This window comes from Hemiscyllium ocellatum, chromosome 19 (assembly GCF_020745735.1).
Source record: "Hemiscyllium ocellatum isolate sHemOce1 chromosome 19, sHemOce1.pat.X.cur, whole genome shotgun sequence".
In the NCBI taxonomy this organism is placed as follows: Eukaryota; Metazoa; Chordata; class Chondrichthyes; order Orectolobiformes; family Hemiscylliidae; genus Hemiscyllium; species Hemiscyllium ocellatum.
The window spans coordinates 71,539,784-71,547,470 of NC_083419.1; the positions used below are offsets into that span (position 1 = coordinate 71,539,784).

The 7,687-nt window shown below is 46.5% G+C and overlaps 1 pseudogene; it reads right to left on the reverse strand.

The window, feature by feature from the left end:
• Nucleotides 1-3,046: 3,046 nt before the first annotated feature.
• Nucleotides 3,047-7,105, reverse strand: LOC132824819 (uncharacterized; annotated as a pseudogene).
• Between the last annotated feature and the right edge of the window lie 582 nt (nt 7,106-7,687).

Here is a 7,687-nt window from a genome sequence, read left to right on the forward strand (position 1 = left end):
TGTATAGAGGTGTGTGTTTTCGTAGCCAGGCTGTACCCCAGTGGGACATTTTAAGAGAAGGACAGGGTCAGACTGGGACACCCCAGTCTAAACCATTGACCTGCTGCATTCTCTCAGACTTCTTCATAGTCCTACAAAGTTCGTGGATGGTGTCTTCCCATACCTGTCGGAGGTGTACGACAAGTATTGAGAGCTAGGAGCTGACTGGATGAACTGGGACTTGGAAGGAGATAGGGTTTGACTCACAGACCTACAGTTATTTAAACCTGGCTCAGGCAGTGTCGGACTTAGGCTCAATTTATCAACTTACTTTCTTCTGTGTGTGAGCCCAGTCCTGCGTGTTCTTTAAATGAAGCAATAGGAGAAAATTTTCGGTCTCACACTCTCAGTTTTATTCTAGCAGTAAGTGGATAAAATATACAGAGCTCTGGGTCCAAACCTTTCTATCCCTGACGAACTACAAAATGTGTCAGTTCACAAAGAAAAGATCTATTCCTGCCCCTGACCCAGTCTTTTATACAATACAAAACATCATGCAATCACTGAGGGGAGTTTGTCTTCTGATTGGCTGTTGATCTGACTCCATCCTCTGCCGCCTCGCACCGATCCCATGTGACCTTCCTTTGTCAGTGAAACGGAGCACCACGTGACATCCTTCGGGGCGCGAAACGGCAGACCACATGACCTCCCCCACACTCTTCCGGAGCGCAAAACGGCAGACCACGTGACGTCCCCGCACTCTTCCGGGGCGCGAAACGGCAAACCACATGACCTCCCTGCACTCTTCCGGGGCGCGAAACGGCAGACCACGTGACCCCGCCCGCACCACAGAGCATCACGTGATCCTCTTCTGCGCGCACATCGGAGCATCACGTGACCTCCGAACGCTGAGGACATCCCCACTCGCAGTCCGCAATCTATTCTACATGTAAGCCATATATTTACAAGTCCCCCTTTTGGTCTCATGAAAATGAGACCAACAAACCAGTTTTATGCATCACATTCGCTCTCCGACGCATAGTCTTCCCCCCTTGCCAGTGCCATGGTTTCCGTCTCTATCTGTGACATCTGGTAGGGCGGGGGAGCCTTCCCTTCAATTGCTGTAATGATTACCCTGTTCAACAAAGATCTAATACAGGGGATACAACAACATCCACACAACACGAACACAATGATCATACCAACGAGGGGCATAAACACAGACACAATTAATCCTTTCCATTTCCCTACCCAGGAATCGAAAATGCCTCCTAGAGGGTTGTCAATACCTGAATGTTCATGCATTTCTTCAGACAAGGTTCTTAATCCTTCCAGGGCTCTGGTTACTGAGCCATCAGGTGCTGTATTGTTGGGGATGAACATACAACATTGATCTCCAAACATAGAGCACACTCCCCCCTTTACTGCCAGCAACATATCTAAGGCCACTCTATTTTGTACTGTCATCAATGAGGTCGCTGTCAGTTGTTCAGAGAGTCCCGCCACCGTGTCTCTAGTTCTATTGGCTTGCCTGAGTATATTGTAATGTACATAGTTAATTCGGTCTACATTTTTATTCGGCGTGACTGGGAATAGAGCACTAATAATTGGGAGATTCTCAAATCCTGCTGCTACCTGGTCTACCAACTTATATACATCAGGTACGCCGCGGGGAACACCTATTGCATCTATGTACGTGGTTAAGCCAAATGTGATATCAAACAAATCCCTGTGTATTCGTGCATGCGGATCTATTCCCTGTAGTCTTTCTCCTAAGAGTGTCAAGGGTACCCCTAGCCTGACCTTTGCACAGGTTCCAGACCAATCTGGAGGTAGACTAATCTGTAGTGTTCTATCTCTACAATACCAAAAAAGATCAACTGTGGCCCAAACCATTGTGCTAGCATTCTGCCAGCCAGTTACATTAATCGTGTTCTGACACCAGTCAGCGGCATGTGTCCCATGATTGTATTAGATCTTCGAGCAAAACAAGTGTAATTGTTGGCCCTTGGGGTAAACACTGGAGGTAAAGTGGAATTCTTTACAGGTGGAGAAGTAGCACTTAAAGCGGTACAATTTGGAGGGTCCGCCTGCATGGTGAGAGCCATCATGCCGTGAAATCCTACTGGGTCTACATTAGTGAACAATGGGCCGGGGTGGTAAATAGGGTTGGGCTAGCCGAGGAACACGCGACGCAATTACTCATATTCATTGAGATTGCGATCGCTGTCATCCAGTCCAGCCATACGTTCTTATCCCCATACCCAGTGGCTAATTTAATACTACCCCTTCTCGTGAGGTTGCTGTAGGTTACTATCACAATTCCTGAACTTGGTTCTACCACCATGCTTGTTGTGTTTTCGGTTTGTGAATGGTTCGTAGGAGGGTCCACTAAGGTTACCTTCACTAGTCCCATGGGATCCACCCCTGATTGATCTACACCTATTACAAAATAAAAGCTTCTGTCATCACTCCCACAGTAAATCTGTACTCTTTGGGACCAGGGTTAATGTTCAATCTTGTCAGGGTTAACAAGAGTGGATTTTTTTTAGCTCTGAGGAATGATTGAGTTGCCCCCCTAATCAGGCTATATGGTCTCGAACCATCTATTTACCATCTGAGGATGGCAACTGCTTGGGTGTCCATTTTACCCCAGTCCATGTTAGTACATGATTCCATGTCGGGCACCACCTATAGGAATTGGAATGCACGCAAAGATATACATCGTACTCCCTCCAGCTTCCTGCATCTTGGCCACAGTTAATTACTTCACATAAGTCAAACTGGTATGTTGTACCACACTTTTTATCATGTCTGATGTGCACCCAGCTCCCCACCTCCCTTAAACATTTGTCCTTCGCTTGTCCTGTTGATCTTTTATTCCTGGGACTTTCTCCCTCGTCTGTGTGCTTGTCCCTCGCGGTTGATACCCTTATTAACAGTGGCATAACACCTATACATAAAATAATAGCAAAAACTCCCAACCCCAACAGCCTAGGATATTGTGGGCTAGTTGCTAAGATAAACATGATATCCTTTACACAAAAGTTAAAAGTTTAAGACCCTTCTACTCTTTTTCTGTTCTTATTTGTTCTAGAGTTCTCGTTGGCGGTTCCGAAACTGCACACAGTCTCCAATGATACCAGGTTTCTCTTTTTCCCTGTAGTCTGATCGCATGAGATGTCCTCTCCACCACCTTGTAAGGTCCTGTCCACCGTGGCTCTGACCACTTCCGTTTGATCACCTTCAGCAGGACCCAGTCTGTGGTGGATGGCGCTTGGCTCTGTAGGTCCCCCTTTTCCGATCCAACCTGTTTAGAGAAAGCTGACACCAAAGCTGTTAGTTGGTCATAATAAGATTTTTACCTTATTGAGACTGCTCCCTCTAACATCTGTATTCCAGCTCCTGGTCCCAGGAACTGCTGCCCTGTTGTTAGCTCGTATGGGGTAAACCCTGTGATAGAGTTTACTGAGCTTCTAATGGACATTAAGGCTAAAGGTTGAGCATCCACCCAGCTTAACTTCATTTGTGCACACACTTTTCCTAGTTTTCCTTTTATGGACTGATTCATTCTTTCCACTTTTCCCTGTGACTGAAGATGGTACACTGTTCCAAACGCATGTTTCAGTCTTAAAGCTGCGTCAACTTCTTGCATGTCTTTGTTCTTAAAATGTGTGCCATTATCTGACCTGACTTTCTTTGGAAACCAATGCATTGGAATGTCAAAACTTTGATCACTGTTTTTGCGTCTTCCTTTTTCGCAGGTATCGCTTCTGGCCAATCAGTGTATGCATCCAGTGCTACCAAAGGGTACCTGCATCCGTTTACTCTCTCTATCATGTCAGTGTAGTCAATCACTACTTCCTGACCTGGCATTCTTGGGAGAGGGAATTTTCCCTTGTGTGGTTTCACTGTTGCTTTTACATTATATTCCGTACACGTTTTACATTCTCTGATATAATTTTCAATCATTGCTGGCAAGTACGGATGCCACCAATGTGTCAGATACCTCAGCATCTGCGTCTTTCCACAGTTTGTCAACCCATGAGCTTCCTAGAGCATGGAAGCTATCAAACCTGGGGGTAGCACTGGTCAACCGTCCGGGGACCTCCAAATTCCTTCTGACTCTATGGCCCCTCTCTCTCTCCATACTGTCAGTTCCTGAGGAGAGGCTTTCTGCTGTTCTGTTATTAACACATTTGCATCGCAGGTGGGCAGCGGATCATACACTGTTCTCTCTGTTTGCATCATTATATACTGGGGTACGTATCCTGCTGCTTTTTTTGCTGCTAAGTCTGCTTCCTGATTGCCCTTAGCTACTATTGTCTCAGTTTTATCATGTCCTCTACACTTAATCACTGCCACTTGTGCAAGTTTCATTAGGGCCACTGCTAATCTTCTCACCTCTTTTTCATGTTTAATTGGGATTTTTGCTGCTGTTAAGAATCCTGCTCTGATCCATTGACTGAGTTTTACCTGTATTGCCCCTGCCACATATACAGAGTCGGTGTAGATTTTTACTCTTTTTCCTTCTGACCATTCTAACGCAGCTATCATTGCCTGTAGTTCAGCCAACTGGGCTGGTTCTTTGCCTGTCACTTTTCCTGTCAACACTTTGCAGTTGTTTTGTTGTGGGCGGCACGGTGGCACAGTGGTTAGCTCTGCTGCCTCACAGCGCCTGAGACCCGGGTTCAATTCCCGACTCAGGCGACTGACTGTGTGGAGTTTGCACGTTCTCCCCGTGTCTGCGTGGGTTTCCTCCGGGTGCTCCGGTTTCCTCCCACAGTCCAAAGATGTGCGGGTCAGGTGAATTGGCCATGCTAAATTGCCCGTAGTGTTAGGTAAGGGGTAAATGTAGGGGTATGGGTGGGTTTCGCTTCGGCGGGTCGGTGTGGACTTGTTGGGCTGAAGGGCCTGTTTCCACACTGTAAGTCTAATCTAATCTAAACTTCTTCAAATCCCTCACTTGTCTGTCGCACCACTGTATAGGCTGCTATAAGTCCTTCAATTGGATGTCTGTAACAGCAACCATCTGTGAACAACACTTCTTCTGGGTCTACTAATGGAATTGCCTGTAAATCTGCCCTAACTTTGGCGTCTCTATGTGCCCTTTCCTCACACATATGTGGCTCTCCTTCTCCCATGTTATCAGCCATGTTAAGTCCTTCGTGTGTAAAGATTATATGTGGTGAATTCAGGATTTTCTCTAACCTGATTTGCCGCAATGACGTCATTGTAAAGACTGTTGAGTTCACATAGGCCACTATACTATGTGTTGTCAGTACTGTTAGTGAATGGCTCATGACTATATGTGCTACCTTTTGGAGAATTTTTGCTACCCCTGCTGCACGTCTTGTACATGGCGGGTGTCTGTCTTCTATTGGGTCAAGGGTAACACTTACATGCATCAGCACCTGCCTGCCTCCCCCTTTTTTCTGAAAAAGAACACCATTTATTGTTGTACTTTTTCAGAAATATCGAAGAAAAATGACTCTTTGTAACCTGGGACCGCAAAATCAGCAGCCCGCATTAGGGCCTGTTTAAGAGATATGAAACTTTCGTCTGCCTCCGTGGTCCACTGCAAATGGGCCAACAAGTTTCTCATGCCTTGTTCATTTACCATGGCCCTGAGAGGGAAAGTGAGCTCCCCATATGATGCAACGAATTGTCTACTGTATCCTGCCAACCCAAGAAATGAAAGCATGTCTTTTACAGTGACTGGTTTGGTATGATGCAGAATGGAGGATCTATGGGACGGAGACACACCTGTTCCCTTAGCGGAAATAACTCTAGCCAGAAAAGACACCGTTCGTCTGCAGCATTGTAATTTAGCCCGTGAAACTTTGAATCCGACGTTATACAGGAGAAGCAGCAACGACTTTGTAACTGCCAAACAAGAAACATGGTCGGGTGCCGCCAAAAGAATATCATCCACATACTGGATCAATACCACCCTGTTTGGGAGCGTCAGATGCTTCAGCTGCTATTTCAGTACCTGATTAAACAACCCAGGTGACAAAATAAACCCTTGAGGGACCCTTGTATAGCGAAGTTGTTGGCCTTTGTAGGTGAACGAAAAAATGTCCCTCAAATGATCAGCTAGGGGCAAACAGAAGAACGCGTTGGCCAGATCAATGCACGAGAAACACTTATGGTCAGGGGTCAGCACAGACATCGCAGTGTAAGGGTTTGGGACTGGAAGTGTTGGAGTAGAAACGATACTATTGATCCGTCTAAGGTCATGCGCCATCTTATATTTGCCTGTATTCCGCTTCTCTACAGGTAAGATAGGAGTGTTCCAGGCTGACTGAGAGGGTTCTAGCACTCCTACTGCTACCAATCCTTCAATTGTGTCGGTGATGGCGGCTTCAGCCTCTGGTTTGTGTGCGTATTGTCTCTGCCAAATCGGAGTGTGGTCTATTAAATCGAATGTGATTGGTGCGACGTGTTTGCAGTAACCAACGTCCGTCGAACCTGCTGACCACAAGGCATCCGGTAGAGTGTCAAGCATTGCTGCAGCCTGTGGATGGTCCATCTTTTCCCTGCCATGAAACCTTTCAATCTGCCTATGCTCCAGCAACACCTTGTCAGTTGTTCTGTACATAATTCTATAAGCTTCAACGGAGGGTGAGTATTGTAAGCCGGGTAACTGAGTCCAAACCCAATCAGTTAGCGTCATCAAGCGTTTGGACATAGGTCCCAGATCCTTGGCCTGATATTCAGCACGCACTGCCAATGTGACATGCGGTATAGCTTCTTCAGACATCTCATACCATTCCAACTGTTCTGCAGTTAGTTCCACAATACCCATCACACCTTCTGTCCCTAGCAGAATGCAACTGGAGGAAATATCCCATTGAGTCCCTTCTAGGTATTGATAGGATGCATGCTGATAGATTTCATTATCATCTCTATCGTAATATAGGGTCATATGAAGGGGATCTGCAGGAGGAGCATAAGGATGCAGCATCTGAGCCCAGGGTCGCCATTGGTTGTAAAAAGACTGTATGCCGTTGTTCTGCCTGTTCTCAGGTTCAAGGAGTCCCCAGTTTATATCTGCCCACTGCCCTTCTGCCATTGGTGATGTGTCCGGTGATAACATCATTTGGGTTCCAGAGTGAATCATCGCCATAGAACAATTGACAGAATAGCCATTTGGAAAGGTTACTACGAGTCCATCTGGTCCGCACAGAACCGAGACCCCGCATCTCACCAGCAAGTCACGTCCCATCAAATTCACAGGGCATGCAGCTGATGAAATATATTGGTGATGAAAAGTCTGTCTGGCCACTAATGTGATCAGTGGCGATGTCAAAGGCAGGATTTTTGATATACCCGAGAACCCTACTAACTGGACACTGGAGGATGAAATATTTGACCGAGGTAGATCACAAATGATGGTAGAAAATCTGGCACCTGTGTCAACCAAAAAAGACAAATTTCTGTCCATTATCCTCATTTGCATATAGGGGTCTGCCAAATCCCATATGTCCCTGAGTTCTCGGGCCCCGTCAATATTCGTACCCCTGCCCTTCCGGGATAGTTTGGGGGTACTGTCTATGTACCGGGGCTGCAGCTGCATTTGGGACTTGGTAAGGCTGAACAGCCTGTTGAAAAGGAGGCTGATTTGAGTGGACATACTGTCCTCGAATCAATCCCTGGCCTCCCTGTGGTCCCCACAGCAGGGGACAAGTTCTTCTCCAATGCC